Source organism: Chlorocebus sabaeus, chromosome 22 (genome assembly GCF_047675955.1).
Source record: "Chlorocebus sabaeus isolate Y175 chromosome 22, mChlSab1.0.hap1, whole genome shotgun sequence".
NCBI lineage: Eukaryota > Metazoa > Chordata > Mammalia > Primates > Cercopithecidae > Chlorocebus > Chlorocebus sabaeus.
In genome coordinates this window covers 79,923,267-79,949,763 of record NC_132925.1, presented here as the reverse complement: position 1 = coordinate 79,949,763, position 26,497 = coordinate 79,923,267, and the positions used below count along the sequence as shown (strand labels likewise).

The window sequence follows — 26,497 nt, the reverse complement described above, 5'->3', positions numbered from 1 at the left end:
GCAGCCACAACTTGCTAGATAACTACAACTCCAAAGTGCCTTGCCTCCTGAATGAGATTGAAAATCGGTGGAGGCCAGGCGTGGTGGCTCACGCCTGTAATCCCAGCACTTTGGGAGGCCGAGACAGGCGGATCACGAGGTCAGGAGATCGAGACCATCCTGGCTAGCACGGTGAAACCCCGTCTCTACTAAAAAATACAAAAAACTAGCCGGGTGAGGTGGCGGGCACCTGTAGTCCCAGCTACTTGGGAGGCTGAGGCAGGAGAATGGCGTAAACCCGGGAGGCGGAGCTTGCAGTGAGCTGAGATCCGGCCACTGCACTCCAGCCTGGGGAAAAAAAAAAGAAAATCGGTGGAATAGGGAATGGGGGTTCTGCTTGGAAATAACCTATAACCAGACCAGTTATGGTAGAAAGGGGTGGCTGTGAAAAATGAAAACAACAAAACAAAATGCCATAAAGCAGGGTGGTACAGAGAGGGTTTAAAGGGTATTGCTCCACTTTCACTCCTAGCCTGGGATTCAATTTGTGGACAAAAGCTGATGGTAAGTGTGTGTGTACTGCAGCCATAGTCAGCAGAGCAAATGGGAACTCTCAACTACTGGTCCTACTTCCCCTAAGCACAGCTGCTGTGATTAACATGTTATCCCTGCACCTGGGTAAATTAAGCCATTAGCCCTTACCCAGTGATCCACTTGCCCCTGTGATGTGCACTGTAGGGAGTCTGCGCTGTTTAGCTCACAAATGCTAAGTTCACGTGGAGTCCGATTTTCCTGGACTGTACCTTGAGTGGTTGATTGTTGGAAAGACTTCATATCTATATTTGAGTTAGACTATTGAGTACTGTCCCTCCGTTTCAGGAGCCATGGGAGCAAACTGAGGGGCAAAAGTTACTTCTGGATCTTCCCAATCATTTCTCAACCATTGAGTCACAGCCTGTGACACGAGATTTCTTTAACTTAACCACAACCTCATTGTGGTAGGTTCTGTTTTCTCCCCAGTTATTTTTTTTTTTTCTTTCTCTAAGAAGAGGATAATACATCCCTACCTTATCTGTAATATCCAGCCACATTGTGGTCATGTGACTTTCTTTGCCCAAAGGACTATAAGCAGATATGAAATATCCATGTCCATACAGAATCTTTAAATGAGGTTGCAAGGCTTAACTCAACTTTCTGCATTTTTGTCCTCTGCATTGAGAATAGCATGGCCCAGATGAGGGCTTCTCTGCTTCAGCCTAGGTCTTGGAATAAGAGATGCACAGAATAGAGCCAAGAAGAGCTGCTGCCAACCACAGACTCACAAATGAGAAATAAATATTTGTTTACTTGGGGGTTGTTACTGCAGCTGAGGCTAATACACAAATTGTTCAACAACAAGAACTCAGCCTCAACTTACATCATATGCTCAAGTGAATCTGGGGATGCTAGGGGCTATCTTCCCTATCATTGAGTGAAAGACTATTTATGTATTAAGTCAACAGGCAAGGACAGAATCAAGAAATGTTATAAAAGTAAGAGCTCCGAGGCCTTTGAGCCCCTGAATCCAGCTGTGCCTGAAGACTTAATGCTAGATGTTATGATTATGTGAACCAAGACATTTCTCTTTTACTTTAGCTAGTTTGGATTAGTTCTCTAATCTGATTTAAATGAATATTGACTTACATTGGGTCTCCTCACTCTTTTGCAATGATATCTGAGCACAGGCATATATGACATATTAAGTAACAGTAATCACACGGAGGGTAAGTTACACTGGGGTATAAATCAATGTAATTGAATAAGCCTGTCATGGGTTGAACTGGGTTCCTTCTCCACCCCCAGCTCCAAATGGATATGTTGAAGTCCTAATCACTACTTCCTCAATATATGACATTATTTGGAAATAGCATTGAGGATGTAATTAGTTAAGATGAGGTCACACTGAAATAGGGTGGGCTTCTAAACTAATATAATTGATGTGCTTATAAGAAGACAGCCACATGAAGATAGAGATGCACATGTCTTGTGACCATGAAGACAGAAGTTGGGGTGATGCAGCTACGAGCCAAGGAATATCAAAGATTGCTGGCAAACTACCAGAAGCTATAAACCACAGCCAAGGAAAGATTCCTCTACAGGCTAGAGAGAGCATGGCCCTACCAACAGAACAACTTCAGACTTCTAGCCTCCAGAACTATGAAACAATACATTTCTAATTTTTTAAGATACCTAGCTTGTAGTACTTTGTTATGGTGGCCCTAGGAAACAAATAGAAAGCCCACCAGGTGAATTTTTACCAACAGATCCCATGGAAAACTTCTGATGGAAATCACTATCATACTCATGAAGGTCATTGACAAGGTTTGCCTCTGTTTTCACATCCAATCTCATCTTGAATTGTAATCTCCACATGTTGAGGGAGGGACCTGGTGTGAGGTGATTGGATGATGGGGACAGTTTCTCCATGCTGGTCTTGTGATAGTGAGTTCTCAAGAGATCTGATGGCTTAAATGTATGACACTTCCCACTGTGTGCTCTCTCTCCTGCCACCTTGTGAAGAAGGTGCCTGTTTCTCCTTTGTCTTCCACCACGACTATGTTTCTTGAGGCCTCCCGAGCCACGAGGAATGGTAAGTCCATTAAACCTCTTTTCTTTATAAACTACCCAGTCTCACACAGTTCTTTATAGCAGTGTGAAAATGAACTAATACAGCTATATTGCCATATCTATGCCCACACAATATCCAGAGACACAGAAGGGAAAAAGGAGGCAGCACAATGCAGTGATCATGCACATTGGCTGAAAGACCAGGAAGACCTAAGTTCAAGTCCTAGTTTGTTCATTTACTTAGGTGATTTCTGCCTCCAGTGTTCTCCTGTACATCACAGAAAAAACCATTGTTTCATTCCTGATGTTTTATGAGAGTTAAATGAGGTAGTGCATGGGAGGTACTTTACATTGTGCCTGGCAGAGGATATGTGTTAAACAATAGATGAATAGATTACCTAAATAGACAGACAGACAGATAGATAGGTAACTTAGACATACAGATAGATGAGAGGGAGAGAGACAGGCAGACAGACAGACAGTTTGGGCTACTATCAAAATATTATAAACTGGTTGGCTTATAAAAAACAAACATTTACTTCTCACATTTCTGGAGGCTAGAAATCCAAGATCAGAGTGCTAGGATGGTCAGTTCCTGGTGAGCGCCCTCTTCCAGGTTGGAGATTGTCAACTTTTCACTGTATCTTCACATGGTGGAAAAAGAGGAAGTTAGCTCTCTGATATCTTCTTATAAGGACACTAATCCCATTCCTGAGGGCTCTATCCTCATGGCTTAATTACCTATCAAAGATCCCACCTTCAAATACCATCACAATGGAGATTATATTTCAACATATGAATTCTGAGGGACACAAGCATTCAGTCTGTAACAGATAGACAGATACACACACCTAAAAATATATCAATGCATAAGTCTATAAATATGAAGGTCTATATCTTTCCTACCTATATAAAATTTAATTAAATCATTAGCAGTTAAATAGTGAATTTTCAACACATTCCCAAATAGTTTTAACTTACTTAATATGTTGTGTTGGTGGTAATTTTCCTGTTGTTGTTTTCTAAACTGAATTTGATTGACCCGATTTTATGTAGATAAGCAAAGATACTACTTACTCATGCAGACCTTGTTGTGTAAATAACCCAATCTTCTGTCTTCGCAAAGACAATCTTTCCCTAAGAGTTACAATCTCCTCTCAACACATTGATTGTATGGATCAAAGGCCCTCTGACTTATATCAGCCTGGGCCAAAATAGTCATTACCATAGATTTTCCACTTTCCCTCTTTAATAGACTAAGCTTTAGAATTTGGGTAATGGTTTGGATGTCAAACAGAACCTGAGAACTTGTTTAGGTTCAGAAGAGAGTGAGTGATAATATTCCTTTCTTCATCAATGGAGCTTTCTACCCTTTCCCGCCTATTACGTATAATGTTATTTTGCACCAAAAATGAAGCTCTCCTAATCTTCATTTACCTTCATAATAAAGAGAGTCTTTGTGCAAGCCATTTCTACTATACTTGCAAAGACACGAAGAAGAAGGCCTTTATGCTGAAGCTAGAATTTGTTGACATTTTTATGGATATGAACCTGAATTGTTATGAGTGAGCCTGGTTCTAGGAGTAGATGTGTCCAAGTTTTCACACATGAAAGGCCGGGTTCTGACCTACCAAGAGGCTGTAAATGGAAGTTTGATGATTAAAGACATTACTCTCAATATGTCTTCCCTATAAGCCTAGGTTAAGATTCCAATTTACTGCTATGAGAATCACCCCTCTATATTACAATATGCATTGAGAAGACTCTCTTTGAGGTGCATTAGAAAGAAATACCAACATACTTGAAGACCATTAGCTCATTAAGCTGATTAGTTTCTTGCCAGCCTATAATGAAATTCTAAGATCTCAAGGGAGTTGAATACTGGATGATTAAGTTTTGGCCAAGTGATATATTACTAAAGAAACAGGGAAGAGAAAAGACGTAGCCCTAGTTGCTTAAGAGTAAGTCTAGGGGACACAAATCATCTAGGAGAGGATGGTTCCCAAATGACCCCAGGAAGTCCTGTTGGGATGGGCACCCAGATTTGTAACCATTTTCCCTCACTTCCCATAGTAACTTAAGAATATCCATGAATGTCATAAATGCAGCACACCCAAGATGGAGTCCTCCCCATGAGTTTACAAAGAAGACTCAAGTCAAGAAGACTTGACGGACTAGGAGGTACTACTTAATCTTAAATGGGAAGGAAAAAGTTTCTTGCTAGATGCTGCAGGAGACCAGAAGATGAGTAGATATTCTGTGATCCTCTCAAAATTTCACAGGCTGAGCTTCTTTGCACAATTCCATACTGTTAGGCTGGGCCTTCTTATCCTTTGTGACTGCTGCACAAGGAAGAAAATGAGGCACAGTATCTCCCTTTAAACGCTGAGGGCTGGTCTGACACATTTGTGCTGGCTTGGCTAAGTAAGTAGGAGACCCAGGACATAAGTGGCAGCTGGCTGGCAAGGATGTCAGATGCAGTAGTACCCAGAAAACCCACTCAGGGTGCTTGCTTTCTTTCCTGGCCCCCTCCTGTTACAGGAAGGCTGACCTCTGCACATGCCATATGAGCTTGGTTCCACGGTTTTCCTTCTGCCAAGGAAGTCCCTGATATAAAATGGAACTGTAGAAACTTGCCTTTTTAGGAGTGTCATTAGAAATCAAATTAGCATGGGCTGAACAGGCTCAAGGACTGCTGCTTTAGTGTGGCAGCTGAAGTCCAAATTTTTGAGAGTAATTGGGCCCAGGCTGTTAACAGGTGCTGCCACTTCCTACTAGGGAGAAAGAATGCCTGCCATGGGTGTTACACACGGCCTCAGCAGGAAGCCGCCTGTCAAGAGAAATGCAGACACTGGGCTGGAGGGGCCTGAACAGTGATGCCAAGTCTGAATGATGATTAAATGAGGTCCCTGCAAAGGCGGAATGGCCCAGGATTGTAATTAAGATATTTTCTTACCTTCGCATGGTAAGATTTGACTTGTTATAGTGCTATTTCTAGTCCTAAACTCACTATACGTCTATGCTATCATTTCCTAAATTATATTCCATTCAACACTAGTGTTTGGAGAAACACAGTGAATTTTCTGTGAGAAAAAAAAAGGGTTCAGTTTTTCAGATTTGCTTAGGAGACACTTCTTTGTACAGGCTCCATCTGGCAATTCTCAGGACACATTATTCTATTATTTAAAAACATTTGAGTAGTCCTGGATTATAGAAGCCTGATTAATTTTAAGTCACCTTTCCCTGAACCAATACAGTCATCCCTTGGTATCCATGGGAAACTGGTTCTAGGATCTCCCTCAGATGCCAAAATGCATGGATGTTCAGGTCGCTGATATAAAATGTCATAGTATTTGCATATAACCTATGCACATCTTCACATATAGTTCAAATCATTTCTAGATTATGTATAATACCTAATACAATATAAATGCTATGTAAATAGTTATACTTTATTATTTAGGGAATAATGACAAGGAAAGAAAAGCCTGCACTTATTCAGTGTAAACACAATTCCCCCTGCCCCCCAAATATTTCCAATCCTCCATTGATTGAACCCATGGATATGGAGGGCCAACTGTAAACATTTTCATGAGATCTTTTATAAAAACGTCCCATGGAATACTATTTGAGAAATTCTGGACTGCACAAGTAAACATGAAAGTTGGGAGAATTGGTTTTCTCTATCAAATTGGGCAAAGGTCTTCTGTGCCCTTGTCACCATGTGGATACATTTTTCATTGAGGGGCACTATAGCACAGTGGTGAAAGGAATGGGTTTGGAGTTGGACTGCTTGGGTTGGAATACTGCCTCTGGCATCCATTACCTACAGGACTCCGGGCAAGTTACAAAACCTCTCTGCACTGTTTCCTGCAATGTAAAACGGTGGCGGGGTGGGGGGTGGGGTGGGAATAATAGTAATATCTGCCCCAGAAGGTTGTGGACAGATAAAGTCAGACAGCATCTGTAAAGAGCCTAGAACAGTGCCTAGTACCCTGTAAGCTTGAGGCAAATGTTAGCTGCAGTCATTGCCACCATCACCACCATCTTGCCATCATCTCCCATCCTCTGTCTCAGAATCAGATTCGAGAAGTCATTTTGTCTCCATTTTCCTCACTGCTCTGCACCCACAGCCATTCACTCTCGTTGTCCCACTCCTGCCTTTGAAAATCCTCCACCCCTCTAGCCTTCGTAACTAGCACAGGCCTTCCTTGCTTCAGGCTGAAATTTTACACCTTTCCCCTACCTAGATTCCCTGACCCCAGTCCCACTCTCTACCCAAACAACCTGCCCTCAATGCCCAGACAAACCTGCCTGAAACCCTGCTGTGTTCTTGGCCCCATTCTGCTATAATGGTTCTGCCTTCATTGTCTAGATGGCAGAGTTCAAGGTTACCTTGGGTTGCAACCCTCTCACAAACTAACTCAAACTTACTTTCCAAACCACATTTATTCCCTCCCTCCCAGCTACTGTTCCTGCTGTTCTACCCACTTGGAATGTCGTTCCTAGCCTCTGCATAGACTCAAATACCAAGTAGATTCCAGAACCCATCTCAGTGTGTGTCTTCTTCACAAGGCCTTCCTGGTCCCTCCATCTCTTACTCTGGCATGGGACACTAGCATGTGCTCTTCTGTGGAGTGGCAGGGACAGCAAGAGCCTAGGTTTAGAAACCTGGGTTCATATGCCAGCTCCAAAACGAGCAAGCAGTGAGTTTTGATCCAGTTGTGTAACCCCACCGGGTCTCAGGTTCCTTATCTGAGACTGGAGATTGATAATGCTCTCTCTCCATAGGGATAGTATGAAACTCAAACAAAAGCACTTGAACAGCATTGAGATTTTTTTTCCCCAGAGTCTTCCTGTGTGTCTTTTGAGGAGTACTAGATTTGGCAAAGGTGCCTTTGAGGGCAGAAGTAGGAAACTGAAGTGGGCAAGTTGTCACACCTCCAGCCCCTGCCTCTACACTTCAACCAGAGCTGCACTACTTTGATCAAGTATCTTTACATATTTGGGATCTGGGTGACCTTTACTTAGGAAAAAAAAGGAGATCTATTCCACAAAAGAAAGAATAACCACCTCCCAGCTGGGCACGGTGGCTCATGTCCTTAATCCCAGCATTTTGGGAGGCCAAGGCAGGTGGATCACTTGAGGTCAGGTGTTTGAGACCAGCCTGGCCAACACGATGAAACCCCATCTGTACTAAAAATACAAAAAAATATCAGGGCATGGCGGTGCACGCCTGTAATCCCAGCTACTCAGGAGGCTGAGACAGGAGAATCGCTTGAACCTGGGACACAGAGGTTGCAGTGAGCCGAGATCATGCCATTGCACTCCAGCCTGAGCGACAGAGTGAGATTTCATTTTCAAAAAAAATAAAAGAGAAAAGAAAACCACCTCTTATCATTAGTACCATACAGCCTTTCCATAATTATTTCACTGTTTCACAACACTATAGCTAGTCTCCCCAGATATTTTGTAACCTCCTTGGGAGAAAGGACTGGGTCATCTTTAAGTATGTATTTTCCCCAGTTAAATATGTTGTACTGGGTAAGTACTTAAATACTTGTCGATGAAGCAGCTCTGCCTTACTCCCCGCAGGTTCCTCCAGAGATCACACTTTTATAAGGTTAAGCCCATCAAGAAGTTCCTTTTCCACTTCCCTGAGCAGGCAGCCACGGCTTTATCTCCCCTCACTGTCTTCTGGGAAGATCTACTTCAACCCCAGCTCCATTATCTCTCTCTACCAAACACTGCTCAGAGAATAGCCTCTGAGATCTGTTTCCTTAGCAGGATTCAGAGGATCACAGATACTAGAGATGAAGGAGGAAAAAAAATCTATCAGGGCATCTTGTCCTCTCCTTGTGCAAAACAGTTAAGGCCTGAACATTTTCTAAATATTTGTCAGGCCTGGTATTAAAGGCTTGAAGTGACAAGGCCCCTCAAGGGAGAAGTTGGCATTAAACTTCACTCTTAAAGATAACTTCTTTTACTGACTTTTCAGTTTCATGTTTCACCACTGAATCTCACTTCTCACTTTTAGTTAAATCCCTTCTAAGTAGCCAGGCTACAGTGAGTGGGGGCTACAGAAAAGCCACAGGAGGAGTGAGAAGAGGGCAGAGCTGTCACTCTGTGGGCTTTGTTTCCCTCTGACTACAGATAATTAAAAAGGATGGGCAAGGTGAAATCTTGACCTCTCACTTGAACAGAAGTACTCCCCCAATCTTGCAGATTCCCCATCATTCCCATTCAGAGAATCAAAATGCAACTGTGTAATTATAAGATAATGTCTTCTGTTTGTGGCCCCACTGAGGTTACCAACTCAGACACCTAAAGGGGCCCTTTGATAAGGATGGCAAACCCACTTCCTTCAGCATATTGCCAGCTCACAGGAAGGGGCATCGTGTTACCAGATTGTCCCTTTTTTTTTTTTTTTTTTTTTTAAAAAAAAAAAAAGGAAACCACCTATCAAAATTTCAATGAGGACTCTCTTCATTTTTCAATGTTGGCAATTATTTTTAACCCATTGTAAAGGCACAGCTAACACCAGTTCCCTCTGTAAGAGATTTCTTCTCCTTCTGAAATCCATCGCTACTCCATAAGCATGCACACAGGAACAGACAATGCTGTATGTTTATTACGTTTATAATTTTGTGTGTAGAAGCCTTGCCTCATGGATTCCCTGAGGGCAGGGAGCAAACCTGATACTGCTTGATCCTAAATCCTCAAAATGCAGATACCTATGCTGCAGTCTTTTGCATAGTTACATCATTCAAAAGAACGTCCCCAGTACATCCGTTCAGAAAAATGGTTAGGTCCTCAGGGAACAGTTAAAATTGTGCAGGACTAGACTGCTTAGGTTTGTATCCCTGCCCCACTACTTGACAGCTCTGGGACCTTGGGCACCTCAGTTTTCTCATCTATATAATGGTGATGATAACAACAGCCCTGGGCTCATAGGGTTGTTGTGAGGTTTAAATGACATAGCAGGGTATATATCATTTAGCAAATACACTAGGAGCTTAATAAATGTCATTTGGAAGCTGCTTCACATTTCCACATTCTATTAAAACACCCAAGAAGCAACGGTGCCCTCACTTCATCTCTAGATTTGGCTAAAGAGTTGGTTTAATTTTCTCCATGTCTTTGGGTTTCATTTTTACCTCTGAAGGTCAAGTTGGCTTGCTACATTCTTGGCGGAGTCCATAGCCCCTTTGATGGTTGAAAATGATGTAAATGAAAAGGTCAGATGATCTTGCCTGGGTTACCTGTCATTCTGGAAGATCACGGCTGTATGCCAAACTAGATACAGGTATGTGCGTGGGGTAGGGCTGAAGTCTACACCCATATTGTGGTAGGCACAGATATGCACCACCCAGGTTGCCCTTCAAGGAGGGACTTGGCCTCCCAACTGTAAGGTGGATAGTGATTAGCAAACACCGTTCAGCCATTAGCTACTGGAGAATGGGCCTCAGCTCCAGAGAGCTGCTTCCCTAAAGACCATGCATTTCTTGGGCAGCTTTCATTTCCTACCAGAGTGAGGCAGGTGTGAAAAGATGCTGCTGCTTCCATTCATTCCAGAACAATCCAGATAGGCAATAATGAACTCAGGGCTCCCCACTGGCTTGGGTGAGACTTTGGAGGGCCTGCCTCAAAGTCCAGCTTCTACTTTGCCCAGTCCTATTTCTGCCCCTTCCTTTCACAGGGGTTGATGCCTAATAAACATCCTGTACTCCAGAGTCCATCTCAGCACCGCAGCCCAAGAACCCAACCCAGTACACACAGGTGTACTGATGCACACACACTCCTGAAACCCAGGCAATCTTTAAAACTATATTTTTAATAAACAGAAATCAGCCAAGTTTGATTATAAAGAAAATCAATTTTGAATTGAGACCTACAGGATTAGCAGGGTCAGGGTTATCTCTAGAGTTGGGAAAGATTACCAATGATATTTTCTTCCAATTTCTTTTATTGTGGTAGAATACACAAAATCTAAAATGTACTATCTTGGCCATTTTTAGGTGTACAGTCCAGTGACAATAAGCACATTTATATTGTGTGCTACAATCACTACCGTCCATCTACAGAACTCTTTTTCATCTTGTAAAACTGAAATTCTGTACCCACTAAACAACAACTCCCCATTCTCCCTCCTCCCAGCTTCTGGCAACCACCATTCCACTTTCCGTCTCTATGAGGGTTGACAAATCTAGATAACTCATGTAAGTGGAATCATACAGCATCTGTCTTTTTGTGACTAGCTTATTTCACTTAGCACAATGTCCTCCAGATTCATCCATATCATAGCTCTTATCAGGATTTCCCTTTTCTCAAGGTTGAATAATATTTTATTGCATGTATGTAACACATTTGGTTTATTCGATCATGTTTCAATAGACACTGAGTTGCTTCTACTTCTTGGCTATTATGAATAATGGTGTTATGAATGTGGGTGAACATGGACGTACAAACATCTGTTCCAGTTCCTGCTTTTAGTTATTTCCGGTGTAGGCTCAGAAGTGGGATTGCTGGATCATATGGTAATTCTGTTTTTAATTTTGGGAGAAACTGCTACACTGTTTTCCACAGCAGCTGTACCATTTTACAATCCCACCAACAGTGCACATGAGTTCCAATTTCTCCATGTCTTTGCCACCACGTCACTCTTTTTTGGTAAGAGCCAACTTAATGGGTATGCAGTGATATCTCATCGTAATTTCATTTGCATTTCTCTAGTGATTAGTGATGTTGAGCATCTTTCCAAGTGTTTATTGGACACTCGTACATCTTCTCTGGAGAAGTGTCTCTTCTAGTCCTTTGCGCATTTTTGAATCAGTGATTTTTGTTGTTGTTGCTGAGTTTTAGGAATTCTCTATATATTATGAATATTAATCTCTTATCAGACATATGATTTGCAAATATTTTTTCTCATTCTGTGGGTTGCCTTTTTACTATACTGATAGTGTCTTTTGATGTACAAAAATGTTTTTCATTTAAGTCCAATTCATCTATTTTTCCTTTTGATGCCCATGTCTCTGGTGTCATATCCAATAAATAACTGCCAAGTAAAATATCATGAGGTTTTTGCTCTAAATTTTCTTCTAAGAGTTTTATAGTTTTATTCTTACAGTTAGGTCAGAGACCCAATTTTAATTTTTTATGTGGTATAAAGTAAGGAATGTACCAAATATTAATTGTATTCTTTTGCACTTGGATACAGAGTTTTCCTAGTGGCATTTATTGGAAAGACTATCTTTTCCTCCATTTAATCATCTTGGCACTTTTGTCAAAAATCATTTGACCACATACGTGAGGATTTACTTTTGGACTCCTCTATCCTCTATTCTATTCCACTGATGTATAACTCTGTCTTTATGTCAATGCCACATTACTTTGACTCCCACAGTTTACAGTAAGTTTTGTAATCAGAAAGTATGAGTCCTCCAGATCTGTTCTTTTCCAGGATTTCTTTGGCCATCTGGGGTCCTTTCAATTACATATGAATTTCAAGATGGCTTTTTGTATGTCAGCAAAAAAAAGCATTGTTGGAATTTTCACAAGATTGTGTTAAGACTATAGATTGCTTTGTATAGTATTGACAACAATATTAAATCTTCTAATCCCTGAACATAAGGTTTGTTTTCACTGATTGATATCTTCCTTCAGAAATGTTTTATGGTTTTCATTGTACAAGTTTTTCACTTCTTTGGTTAAGCTAATTCCTAAGTATTTTATTCTTTTTAATTCTCAATTTTCTTTTCAAATTGTTCATTGTTAGTGGATAAAAATGCAATTTATTTTTGTTCATTGACTTGTATCTTTTGCTTTGTTGAATTCATTTATTAGTCCTTACAGATTTTTTTTTTGGTGGAATCTTTAGGGTTTTGTACATATAAGCTCATATCATCTGTAATACAGTTTGTATGTTGTTCCCTCCGAATCTCATGTTGAAATGTAATCCCCAGTGTTGGAGATGAGCCCTAGTGGAAGGTGACTGGGTCATGGAAGCAGACCTCTCATAGCTTGGTGCTGTTCTCACGATATGAGTGGGTTTTCATGAGATCTGTTTGCTTAAGAGTGTGTGGAACCTCCCACACCCTCTTTCTCTTTTGCTTCTGCTCTGGCCATGTGACATGCCTGCTCATGCTTCACTGTCCACCATGAGTAAAAGCTCTCTGATGCCTTCCCAGAAGCCAAATAGATGTTGGCACCATGCTTGTGTGGCTTTCAGAACTGTGAACCAATTAAACCTCATTTCTTCATAAATTACCCTGTCTCAGGTATTCTTTTATAACAATGCAAGAATGGCCTAATACAATCTGAAAATAGATACAATTTAATTTCTTCATTTTCAATTTGGATGCCTTTTATTTATTTTTCTGGTTGAGTTTTTCTGGCTAGGACTTTAAGGACTATGTTGAATAGACATGGTGAAAATGGGCATACTTTCCTTGTTCTTGATCTTAGAGACAAATCTTTCAGTCTTTCATCACTGAACATGATGTTCAATGTGGGTTTTTTATATGTGGCTCTTATTATGTTGGGGCAGGTTCTTACTTTTCCTAGTTTGTTGAGTGTGTGTGTATGTGTGTGTGTGTCTGTGTGTGTGTGTGTTTAAACCACAGAAGGGCCTGAATTGTGGCAGATGCTCTTTCTGCATCAACTGAGATGATAATGTGTTTCTTCCTCTTCTTGCTCTGCTGTGATGTATTGCATTGGTTGATTTTTCTGTAGAGAACCATCCATACACTCCAAGAACAAATCTCGCTTGGTCGTAATGTATAATTCTTTTAATATACTGGTGAGTTTGGTTTGCTAGTATTTTGTTGAAGATTTTTGTAGCGATGTTTATAAGGGATATTGGTCTATAGTTTTTTTTGCAATGTCTTTGTATCAGGGTAATGCTGGCTTCATAGAATGAGAAAGTGTTCCCTTTTATTTAAGTTTTTTGAAAAGTTTGAAAAACATTGGTTTAGTTCTTTAAATATTTGGTATTATTCACCAGTAAAGTCATAAGGTCTGGGGCTTCCCTTTGCTAGGAGATTATTGATTACTGATTTAATCTCCTTACTAGTTATAGATCTATTCAGTCTTCATGACTTAGTCTTATAGGTTTTGTGTTTCTAGGAATTTGTCCATTTCACCTGAACTGTCCAATGTGTTGGCATGCAATTGTTTGTATTACTCGCTTATAATCCTTTTTATTTCTGTAGACTTGATAGCAATTTCCTCACTTTCATTTCTGATTTTATTAATTTTAGTCTTCTGGTTTTTTTCTTAGTCTAGCTAAAATTTTGTCAATTTTGTTGATAATTTCAAAAATCAAATTTGTTTTCCTTGATTTTCTAGTTTTTCCTTGATTTCTACTATTTTTCTGTTCTCCATCTATCTTTGCTCTAATCTTTATTCTTTCCTTCTGTTAGCTTTGGGGTTAGTGTGTTATTTTTCCAGTTTTTAAAGTTTTAAGGTTAGACATTTTATTTGTCTTATTTTTAAATATAAGTATTTGTAGCTATAAAATTCCCCCTAAGTACTGTTTCCATTACTTCCATATATTCAGATATGTTGTGTTTTTGTTTTCATTTGTCTTTTAAGTATTACCTAATTCCCCTTATGTTTTCTTCTTTAATCCACTTGTTGCTTAAGATTGTGTTATTCAATTTTCACAAATTTGTGAACTTTTCAGTTTTCCTTCTGTTACTGATTTCTAATGCCATCCTATTGTGATCAGAGAAGATACTTTGTACGATGTCTGTCTTTTAAAATCTACTGAGACTTCATTTGTGGCCTTGCATATGGTCTATCCTGGAAAATGTCTCACGAGTACTTGAGAAGAATGTGTATGCTGTTGTTAGGCAGAGTGTTTGGCATGTATCTGTTAGATCTAGCCAGTTTATTGTTTTGTTCAAGTCCTCTGTTTCCTTACTTAACTTCTGCCTTTTGTCTCTTTGCTAGCATTTTTTATTTAAAGTCTATTTTTTCTGATATTAGTATAGCCAACTCTGCTCTCTTTTGGTTTACTATTTACATGGAATATCCTTTTCTGTCCTTTTACTTTTAACCTATTTGCATCACTGGTTCTAAAGTAAGTCTGTGAAGACAGTATATAGTTGGATTATGATTTTTTAAAACCATTTTGTCAACCTCTGTCTGTTGACTAAGCTGTTTAATCCATTTACATTTAAAGTAATTACTGTTGAGGAGAGGTTTGATTCTGTCATTTTGTGACTTGCTTTCTATATGCCTTATAGGTTTATTTTTTCCCTGATTTCCTGTATTCCTGTCTTCTTTTGTGTTTGGTTGATTTCTTGTTTTGATAATGAAACAATTAAATTTCCTTTCCGTTTTCTTTTTCTGTATATTCTTTAGCTGTTTTCTTTGTAGTTACGGTGGTAACTATATTTAACATTCTGAAGCTATTACACTGTAATTTGAATTTATGCCAGTTTAACCTCTATAACATATACAAACTCTACTGCTTTAACAACATTATACCCTCCCCTTTCTGTTGTTGATGTCATAAAATTATGTCTGTATATCTTGACTTCCTCAAAACATCAACTAATAATTTTTTATGCATTGGTCTCTTAAATTATATAGAAAACAAAACATGGAGTTACAAACCAAAGTTATAATAATATTGATTTTTAGACTAACATATTTTATTTTTTAAATTTATTTATTATTATTAAACTTCAAGTTGTAGGGTACATGTGCACAACGTGCAGGTTTGCTACATATGTATACTTGTGCCATGTTGGTGTGCTGCACCCATCAACTCGTCATTTACATCAGGTATAACTCCCAATGCAATCCCTCCCCCCTCCCCCCTCCCCATGATAGGCCCCGGTGTGTGATGTTCCCCTTCCCGAGTCCAAGTGATCTCATTGTTCAGTTCCCACCTACGAGTGAGAACATGTGGTGTTTGGTTTTCTGTTCTTGTGATAGTTTGCTAAGAATGATGGTTTCCAGCTGCATCCATGTCCCTACAAAGGACACAAACTCATCCTTTTTTATGGCTGCATAGTATTCCATGGTGTATATGTGCCACATTTTCTTAATCCAATCTGTCACTGATGGACATTTGGCTTTGCGCAGTGGCAGTATCGTAGCCAATGAGGTTTATCCGAGGCGCGATTATTGCTAATAGACTAACATATTTTAAAAATCTGTTATTCTCTTAATCATATAGAAACAAAAGGTGGAATTATGTACTATTGTTAAAATAACACTAGCTTATCTACTTACTAATATATTTACCTATACAAAGACCTTTATTTCTTTATATAGCTTCAAGCTACTGTCTAGCATCACTTCATTTTAACCTTTGGGACTCCCTTTAGCATTTCTTGAAGGGCAGGTCTAGTTCTAATAAACTTTCTCAGGTTTTATCTGGGAATGCCTTAATTTCTCCTTCACTCCTTTTACTTCTTTTGCAGTACAGTTTTGTTGGATATATGATTATTGGCTGATAGTTTTTTTTTCTTTTACCACTTTGAATATCCGAACCTTCTGGCCTCTCAAGTTTCTAATGAAAAAATCTGCTGATAATCTTAGTGAGGATCCCTAGTGCATGACAAATCTCTTCTCTTCTGCTGCTTTCAAAATTCTTTGTCTCTGGCTTTCAATAGTAGTATTTATAATGTTATTTTGGTGTGAGTCTTTCAGGTTCACCCTATTTGCATTTTGTTGAGCTTTTTGGATGTTCATATTCATGTCATTTAACAAATTTGGGAAGTTTTTATTCATTATTTCTTCAAATACTCCCTCTGCCCCTTTCTCTCTCCCTCTTTTCCTTCTGGGGCTCTAACAATGCATATGTTGGTTCACTTGATGGTGTACCACAGGTCCCCTAGGCTCTGTTCACTTTTCTTCAACTTTTTTTTCTCTCTGGTCCTCAGACTTAATTTTCATTGACCTATCTTTAAATTTATTAATTCTTTCTTCTGCCTGTCAAAATTTGCCTTTGGGTTCCAGTGAATTTCTCATGTTAGTCATTATATTTTTCAGCTCTATAATTTCTTTTTGGGTTTCTTTGCATCAGTATCTCTTTATTGATGTTGCCCTTTTGGTCAGATATTATTTTCTTGACTTTCCCCAATTATTCCTTTAGGTTTTCTGACCATCTCTAAGACAGGTAGTTTAAGTCTTTGGCTAATGGATCCACCATTATAATGGTCTTTTCAGTTCAGTGTCCATTGGTTTATTTATTTATTTATTTATTTTCTCTTTAATGTTTAATATTTTCCTGTTTCTCTGTATGCCTTGTAATTTTATTTTTGTTGAAAACTGGACATATGAATAGAATAATATAATTCTTGAAATCAGATTCTCCCCCTTTGCTGGGGTTGCTGGTTTTTGTTTTCATGTTTTTGATTGTTGTAGGCCAACTCTATAGCAAGGATCAGTCTGAGGTATAAATTTAAAGTCTTTTCTGAGCTTGTGCCTTGCCTGGAACATGCACAGTAACTATCTAAATTCTCCCACATATGTGGTTGCTTTTGAATGTCCTAGTCTTCAACATCTGGGTCCCAAAAAGGGTAAGAAGAAAAATTAAGGGAAGGGAAAAAAGGCATCAGCCCTTTAAATTCCCTGGGAGTCACTTCAGCTAGAGAGGAAGGTACAACAGTAATGGCTACCACCTCTTTTTTGCACCTCTGTGATTGAAAGCAGCAATCAGTAATCAGAATACAGATCCCAATATTTGGAGGATAGAGTCCTTTTTGTCCACCGTGGCTCCCACAAGCCATGTGCAAACTGCACCAGGAATACATGCACAGCTGCCTGCCATGGGGCTGAGAGATGGGGAATGGGTAGTTGCTACTGTGCTAAGAACTGAAACTAATTGAAATAAATCACAATTTATGCCCCTTCCCCTGGAATATTCAGGCCTTCAATGGACTCCAGAGTTCCAAAATAGCTACAACAGACAGATTCTGCCAATGCAATTGTTATCTATGTGGAAATACAGATTTCTCAAGCTTCATACTCTACACTCTTCCCATCAATTATATTTTAATATATCTATATTTATAGGGACAGAATGCTAAAAAGATTAAAAAGAATACAGACCTTTAACAGCCCTGGGGATTTTTGAGCAATTTCAGTAATATCTGTATCTTCTAAAATAATATTAGAGCTCTTAGAAATTATAAAATAAAGACAAAAAAGATTCCTTTGTGTTGACACTCAATACTTTTTCTTCTGAAATTCCCAAAGTACTTACATTTAAGGATATATTAGATAAATTAGGTAATGCAATGGGAAGGTAAGCATATTCTAAGTTTTCCAGCCTTATTATTATCCAATAATAATGCCATTCAACTTGCTGGCACTTAGATTGTCTGAGGAACCATTCCAAATATGGTGCCATATAAATGCCATTGTAAAGCTCTACCAGAAGAGCATTATTTCAGATTCTTCCTTCCATGCCCAGTAACAATAAAACACTTGGGGAAAAAGATCTCATTTCAGAGTCCCTGTCTCTCATCTTTCACCCTTGAGTATTCAGCTGCATCTCTCATTCTTTGTTTTTATATTTCTGTTTATTCAAATATCACATGATCCTAAACAGAATAAATCCAGTCATCATGCAAATTCTATTTAGGACAGTATTCTCATATATGAAGTCAGGTTCATATCCCTTCATAGGCAAATTCCATTCAAGCTAATGTGTATAGCTGTTTGTTAAGAAATAAGATTCTCAGCCAGGCGCAGTGGCTCGTGCCTGTAATCCCAGCACTTTGGGAGGTCGAGGCAGGCAGATCACTAGAGGCCAGGAGTTAGAGACCAGCCTGGCCAACATGGTGAAACCCCATGGCCCCACTAAAAATACAAAAATTAGCCAGGCGTGGTGGTGCATGTCTGTAATTCCAGCTACTCAGGAGGCTGAGGCATAAGAATTGCTTGAGCCTGGCAGGCAGAGGTTGCAGTGAGCTGAGATCATGCTACTGCGCTCCAGCCTGGGTGACAGAGTGAGACCCTGTCACCAAAAAATAAAAATAAAAATAAAAAAATAATAAATAATAAAAAATAAAAGATTCTCCCAGTATTAAATGCATATGAAAAAGATGAAATAATGCATGCAACATGAGCTATGTCCAAGCCGCAATCTCATGGAGACAAAATTATCAAGACTTCAATCTGACTGGTGGCTGGCAAACTACCCTAGACCTCCAACCCACAGATATATACAGACATAGATGAAAGCCGGATGCCAGGAATTTGTTTCCTAAGCTTTCCAACAGCATGTACCTGAGGGACTGTATGGAAGAGATGAAACAAGAGACATGTTTACCAGGAAGGAGCTAGTTGTTTACCAATTAATGACGAACTGTCTAAAACTTCTTTGTTCTCTAAAAGTAAGATTTATAATGTTTTCAGAAATAAATATGGGTTATTCTTAAATAATCAGGTATATTATAAGAGTAGTTTATAGAAGGAGGTATGTATTATTTCTACAGTGAAGGAAAAAGCACAATTTAGTTTCTGACAAAATCAGAAATATTATAAGGTATATGCTCAGCTACAGAAGCTATAATACCTTTGACGTTAGTTCTTTAAAATAAATTACAGATACACAACTATATGTACTAACAGCCTAAAAGTAAGTCATGCTGGGTTTTTTTCCATACAATTTTAATTAGGTATATTTTTTCCAATGTGTTTTGAAATGATCTGCTAGGACCAAATGCTAACATGAAATTCCCTGCATGCTGGTAGTTAATTCAATAAAAATTAGAAAGGTGAAGCCCTGTTCCCCAGAGGGAGAAGGTCTTAACACAAAACATTCATTATTTCCACATAAATTGCAAAAAGTAAAGATGCTGGATTTAAAATCTAAGCAAGAAGAAACTGTCAACTTTCATTATCAGTAGACAAATGTTTTAATTTGCAATATTCCCTAGTAACTTTTTGAACTGACAACTTTACCTCTTTACCAACATCTACTTTAATTCATAATTTGCAGCTGCATAAGTACTATGTTGGGCCAAATGCTTTGGGTATGTCTCTTAGAGGTAATGGAATCCTGGGTTGTTTTCTGGCACTGCCTCATTAAAATGAAACTCAGACCCAGGGTAACCCCGAAAAACCTAAGCCCTCCAATAAAAAATGTGGTATATCCCTGTACTTAAATTACACAGGAGAGGTGAAAGCTGGCACATCACACACAGAAGAGAAGTTAAAGGTCAAGCTATTAGAGTTAATGAGCCGATACAAGCTCAGGTTCTCTAACCAGAGAGGTTAGGGACAGAACACATGGCCACCCCAAGGAACTTTATTTAAGATATCAACTAAAAATGAGTCACTTCTCCTCTCAGCTCCTGCACTCATCACTGACGCTGGGAACAATGACTGAAGGACTCACACATGTCTGAGAAAAGGCACCCTGCGGGTGTGACTTGCCACAAAAGCAAGAGTCTTTCTGCATTTGTAAATGTGTTGGTAAGGCAACAAAAAGAATACTACTTTGCAAGGGGAGGCAGAGGTGGTGATCCTGGCATCCTAAAAGCCTGATTGTATGTTCTAATCCATTCTGATGTCACCAAAGCTCCCCTTCGAGGGAATAACCTAGATTATGGCCGATACTTTCTACTTCTAATAGTCTTCCAGTTTCCTTGTTCACAAGGGGTTGGTAAATGAAAATCAATTAAAAGAGCAGGGTCTTCTCTATTTTGGATTTGGACACTGATGATGAAGCTGTGATATTCTGATCCAGGACCCAGTGGCTCCTCCTGGACCTTCTAAGAAGGTCAATCTGGCTGAGTCCAGACAGTCGGCTGATGGTCGCATATGTAGAATCTAAAGTTGATGATGATAGTGGTAGTAGAGTGGTGGTAATCCTCATAGCTCAAAAATGATCAGAGCTCATTAATTATTAATTAACTAGAACTTTTATGGCTCATTAGCTACTGGTTAAATGTCAGATAAAATATAATATTTAATAGAAAACATTAAGATTAGAAATATGCAGAGCATTTCTTATGTGCCAGACCTATGCTAAGTATTTCAAATCCATTATTGTACTTGATCCTTACAACTTCCATGCAAGGGACCTATGTTTATCTCAGTTTAACAGAGAAGAAAGGAAAGTGTGAAAAACTAAGTAACTTGTCTGAAGTTAAACAGCTAATGAGTGGTAGACTTCAGCTTCAAACCCAGGTCTAGCCAACTCCAAGCCCATTCAATTATCATTTGATACACACCCAACCTATGCAATAGTTAGCTTTGTTCTTAGTCATTGTTGCAAAGCCCATTTCACCCCTCAATCAGGCTTATTACATTCACTCATGTTCTCAACAGACACGAGTGTTTTACCCAAAACTGTACAGAATATCACTATCACAAGTTGCCATTCCCATTAGAATTTACCTTGATCCCTGGTGACGCTACGTGCATTGTTATGTTATGTTAGTTTCTTCACGGAGGTGTTATTTCTAAACTGCAAGATTAAAGCTCCTACAAGCTTCTGACAACATGAAAATCAGACAGTACTTTGGAGTCTTCTTAAAACAAACTAGTAAGAATGTCCCAATTAAGAGAAAAAGAGTAGTCACACATACCTGTAGAACTGATTCTAATTTACATTTTCATCTTGCTCTAAAACACATTGCTTGAGTCTCAGTTTAGATAGAGATAAGATTCACCCAGTAGGGGGATATTAGTTCTTTCTGGGTATTTTGATTAAACTGTTATATTGAGTAGTTCTGAAAATCACACATAATCATTTAAGGTATAGTAGATTCTGTTCTCCAGCATATGGCTCTCCACTCAGCCACATTCCATTTCCTTAAGTAAACTAGCAGGAGGCCTTCAGTGTAAGCTCTTTAATTTTTAAACTCTTGGGTGGTGCTTTGTTCTTGGGGTAGAGAATAGAGCAAGAGAGTCAACTACCAAACAGTAATATCACCCCCATCAATGAACAGGTAGTGTTTACAGCACACATACTATATACCAAGAAATGTTCCATACCTTTTGCATGAATACTCATTTTAAAACAGTAAAGACTTTATATTTAGAGAAGTTTTAGGTTTATAGCAAAACTGAGAGTAAGGTACAGCAATAGCCCACATATTCCCTGCCCCCACATATGTAGCCTCCCATATTATTAATCTCCCCCCACCAGACTGGTACATTTGTTACAATTTGTGAACCTACAAGGACATATCACCCAAAGTCCATAGTTTACATTAGGGTTCAGTCTTGGTGCTGTACATTCTATGGGTTTGGATAAATGTATAATGATATGTATCCACCATTATAGTATCATAAAGAGTAGTTTCATTGCCCTAAAAGATCCTCTGTGATCTGCCTATTTATCCCTCCCTCCCTCCTCATCCCTGGCAACCATTGATCTTTTTATTATATCCATAATTTTGCCTTTTCCAGAATTCCACATAGTCAGAATCATAGAGCAGGCAGCCTTCTTAGGTAGGCTTCTTTCACTTAGTAATATGCATTTAAGTTTCCTCCATGTCTTTTCATGGATTGATAACTAATTTCTTTTTAGCACTGAATCGTAATCCCTTGTCTGGATGTACCACAGTGTATTTATACATTCACCCACTGAAGAATATCTTGGCGGCTTCTATGTTTTAGCAATTAAAGATAAGACTGCTATGAACATCAATGTGCAGGTTTTTGTGTGGATATGTTTTCAGTTCCTTGGGATAAATATTAAGGAGTACACTGCTGGATCATGTGGTAAGAGTGTTTAGTTTTGTAAGAAATCACCAAACTGTCTTCCAAAGAGGCTGTACTATGTCGCATTCCCACCAGAAATGAATGAGAGTTCCTGTTGCTTCACATCCTCTCTAGCATGTGGCGTTGTCAGTGTTCTGATTTGGGCTCTTCTAACAAGTGTGTGGTGGTATCTCACTGTTGTTTGAACACTCATTTTTGAAAAATCCACATAGGCTATCATGATCTTCATTTTACAGTTCAAGAACTTGAAACTCAAAGAATGTAGATATTTCAAACTGGCCACTATAAGCTTGAGCCAAGATTCAAACTGAAGTTTAGTGAATTTCATAGCCTATACTTTCTATCACTGAGGTACATCTTGTCTTCTCAGTTGTATTATGTGATTTGCAAGTCCTATGAATAATATGCTTAAATTATACCATTATGAAAACTAAGTACAATCTTCAGCCAATAAAATATCCTCTAAATACTTCAAAATATGAAACAGGAAGCTCATCTAAATGGACTAATTCTTTAGTATCATCATGAACGGATGATGTTTTAAATTAAGAAGTAAAGAATTTACAGTTTCCAGATTGAGAACAATTTCCACAAATTTTTCTTTTCATCATATTCTATTGTGGGTGTGCATCTGTGTGTGTCACACACACGGCGACACACACATAGACACTTTCCATCTCACGCCATGTTGGAACATCCAAGAGACAGTTAAAATTAGCTAGCTAATTTCCATAAAGTATCAAAATAAAATTATACTTATTCAGAGTCTAGAGTTCCTGTCATGAAGTCTTAGCAATTAAAAAGCATGGAAGTCATAGAATCTCAGTGCTCCTTCGTTGCAATCCACATGCCTGCTACAATTCGAATCCCACCAATAGATAAAGTCATCAGGAGCTAATTAGTCCACGTGTGAAAAATAATAAATAAAAGAAGACAAAGAACAGACTTCTAAAAAACAAAAACAAAAAACAACAACAAATCATTTGTACCATTGGGTACTTTGAGTACATGAAAATTGTGAAGTAGATTAATTAGCTTTGCATCGATTGGTATCAAAAGTCATTAGCCCTGCACTGCGCGGAAATCCCGAGAAGCCTAAGATGCATGAAAGAAAAAGGCTGGGAAGGAAATCAATCTCTGCTCTTCAACGCTGATGCTTTAAAGGGTCCCTGCTGTATAACTTGCCCGGAAGCATTCCAGGGGGAAGAACCCACAGATTTATATCTGCCACACGTGTCACTGAACACAAATACGTCTGATAAATAACTGAAGCTCAGTATTGTGCTCACATCGCATGTGCTAAAGAACAGGGACGGGAAGGCAGAGAGGTCAAGTTTCCCATCTGACTTTCCACTGGGCATCCCAATCATCACTGAGGTCATTATTCTGCCTTGTGAAGTGTCAGAACTCACTGACTTAGGGAATCCAGGTGCTGGCATCATATATTCAGCAAATCTGGTTTCCCCCTCTCTCACACCGCAGAGTACTCTCCTCTAGTCCAAGTGCAGTGCAGGGCAGAATCCAGAGCTTATTTTATTTAATCCTCACAATTTTGTGATTTTTACAGATGAAGAAACTGAGGTCTGAGGAATAACAATTGTTTTTCACAGGCACAAAGCTAGTAATTGGTAGATCTGGGATTTGAACCAAGGTCCAGGAAACTCTAGAGCCCATATTATTGCCATACTAGGCTCCCTCCCTAAATAACTTTCTCATTAAGTGAGCAGACAGAGAGGAGCCAGACTGCCTTGAGGCCTTTGGCATTAATAGGAGGCTAAGAAGCTCATGCAACTAAGTCTCTTTATCCAATGGCACATCCCTGGAAGGAGAAAATGGTCTCTGTTGGAATCCTTCCACTGACAGGAAGCTCTCTACCGCACATAACTATAGACCTGATTACTAACAAGACTTCGGTTTGCCTTTCCAAAACTCATATCCAGTGATCACAGTTGTGGCCTCTGAAGCAGTTTGATTCAATGCTAATTGCACTCAGTACTTGGATCTATCATAACTGTAACATTAAACAATGTTTTCCCCTCTCAGGGTTCTTTTGAGGATACGGTGAGTATTAAAATGAGCTGGTACATAGTAAGAATTTGCCCAATGTTAATTATAAAAATTGTCTTGATATTACTTGGTAAGTTATTTTGTTAAGTAAACACCCATGAATGCCACATACAAACCAAGAGCTTTGACCCTCACAATGACCCCCATCTACCCATCTTGTCCTCCCCCGTTTATCTTCTTGTCTCCAAGGTCATTATGTTCCTGAGTCCCAGGTTCATCTTTCTTCTTATAGAGTTTTATTGCATGTATAATTGGTCCTAAAATGCTTTATAATCTAAGCTGTTTTAAATTTTATAAAAAGGATCCCATCCTTATCTTATGTTATCCTCACACACTTATTTTCCCCTACTTGATATTTTATTATGAAGAAATTAAAAGTTACCTACAACTGAATAATAATAAATGCTATATATTAAAATCTGTGCTTATAATAGAAGATAGCCTCAAAGTTAATAAGGTAAGTGTCAATCTTAAGTATGCAAAAACTGCACAAAATAAGTTCACACTTAGCAAAAGAAAAACTACAGTAAATATGAGCACAAATTGATGAAATAGAAAAATATTTTCTAGAGGAGATCAAAATAGTCAAAAGTAGATTCTTTGATAAAATAATTAAATAGATAAATGTTTGACAATATCGATTAAAAGAAGAACATGTTTTGAATGAAAAAGTGAATATTTATTACAACTAAAATAATAAATGACTATTGTCAACAACTATCTGTCAAAATTTTTAAAAGTTTAGATGAAATGTATAAATGTCTAAAAATTTATAACTAATCATAATGGACCCAAGAAATAACAAAAAGCTTATATAGCCCTGTGGCTATTAAATAAATTAAGGTAATTGTTAAATTTTTTTTTTTTGCAAAGGAAACATCACACCAGGTGATTTTACAGGCAAATTTTTTCCAATGTTCCAGGAAGACATCATTCCAATTTTATGCAAACTCTTCCATATGATAGGAAAAAACAGATTATTCCCCATAGATTCCATAAATCAATATAACCCTGTTACTAGGACCAGGCATAAAAATTACAAGAGAGGAAAATTACAGCCTCATCTCACAAAGGAATATAGATGTACACCATCCTTCTTAGTAGTGTACTCAACTGTAAGCCATAACAAATTTTATTTCCAATATACAAGTAGCAGTGTAACATTACAGAAAGATTGCATTAGCTTTGGAATGTACCATTGTTCTAGCTGTATAATGTAGTAATGTTATGTAATTTCTCTAAGACTCAGTTTCCTTCCTTGCATGGGAATTAAGGAAGTAAATAATATAAAGCCCTTAGCTCAGTGTCTGGAAGTAATAGTAAGCAATAATAAGTTACAGCTTCTGTTTATCAAGTACTTAGTTCCCTGGCTGAGTATTTGATTTTTTTTTTTTTTTAACTCTCTTTTAATCCCCACAACCACCCTGCATGGTGGAGATTTTTATTCTCAATTAGTGAATAAAGAAACTGAGTCAAGTGGAATTTTAACAACTCACTCAAAGTCACATAACTTGCAAAAAGTCACGCTAATATAACAACTGCAGTCTCTGAATACTGATGCCCAGGGGTCCTTTCAAATGTGGAGTTGATATTACCAGCTGCTATCGGGGACACAGCACTTCCTCTGAGGGGCACTGGAGTTCCTTCCATAAGGCATGGGATGTGTTCACCTTTTCAGGGAAAGCAGTCAGTTTTCAAGTTGCGGTTTGATTTGTGACATGTAAGATTAAATTGCAGCATTTCTAATGGAAAGGCTTCAGAGGGCAGGAATGAGCGATACACTGCCATTTCTCTATCTCTGCGTGAGGAACCTTGAGCACTAATGAGATCAGATATGTCACTGCAACTCTCTCCACTCTGCCACAGACTCCAGGTCAGAAGATTTTTTTTTTTTTTTTAAACATTCTGGCCACTTCCCTGCCCACCTGCAACTCTCCACCACGTTCCTGACATAGAAGATTTTTGATAATTTACCTTAGCTAGGGCTTGTAGTTTTGTTCTATTAGGTTATCAAAAATGTTACCAATAATCGCTTTCAGTTTTCACAGGACAAGATTATTTATACAAAGAAGCAACCTGAGAAAAAATAAAATGATTGAGAGTTTTCAACTTGGAGAAGTGGTTAGCGGCAGAAAAGGTATAA

The 26,497-nt window shown here is 38.7% G+C and overlaps 1 protein-coding gene and 1 non-coding gene across 9 annotated transcripts in view; one reads left to right on the top strand and one right to left on the bottom strand.

Annotated features, from left to right (window-relative positions):
* The window catches only part of FHIT (fragile histidine triad diadenosine triphosphatase), a 1,488,394-nt gene that overhangs the window by 81,259 nt on the left and 1,380,638 nt on the right, over window positions 1–26,497 (bottom strand). The window lies entirely within an intron of this gene.
* On the top strand, window positions 15,670–15,812 carry LOC140709877 (U4 spliceosomal RNA). Its single transcript, XR_012090676.1, has one exon. It is a non-coding gene; the product is annotated as a U4 spliceosomal RNA (small nuclear RNA).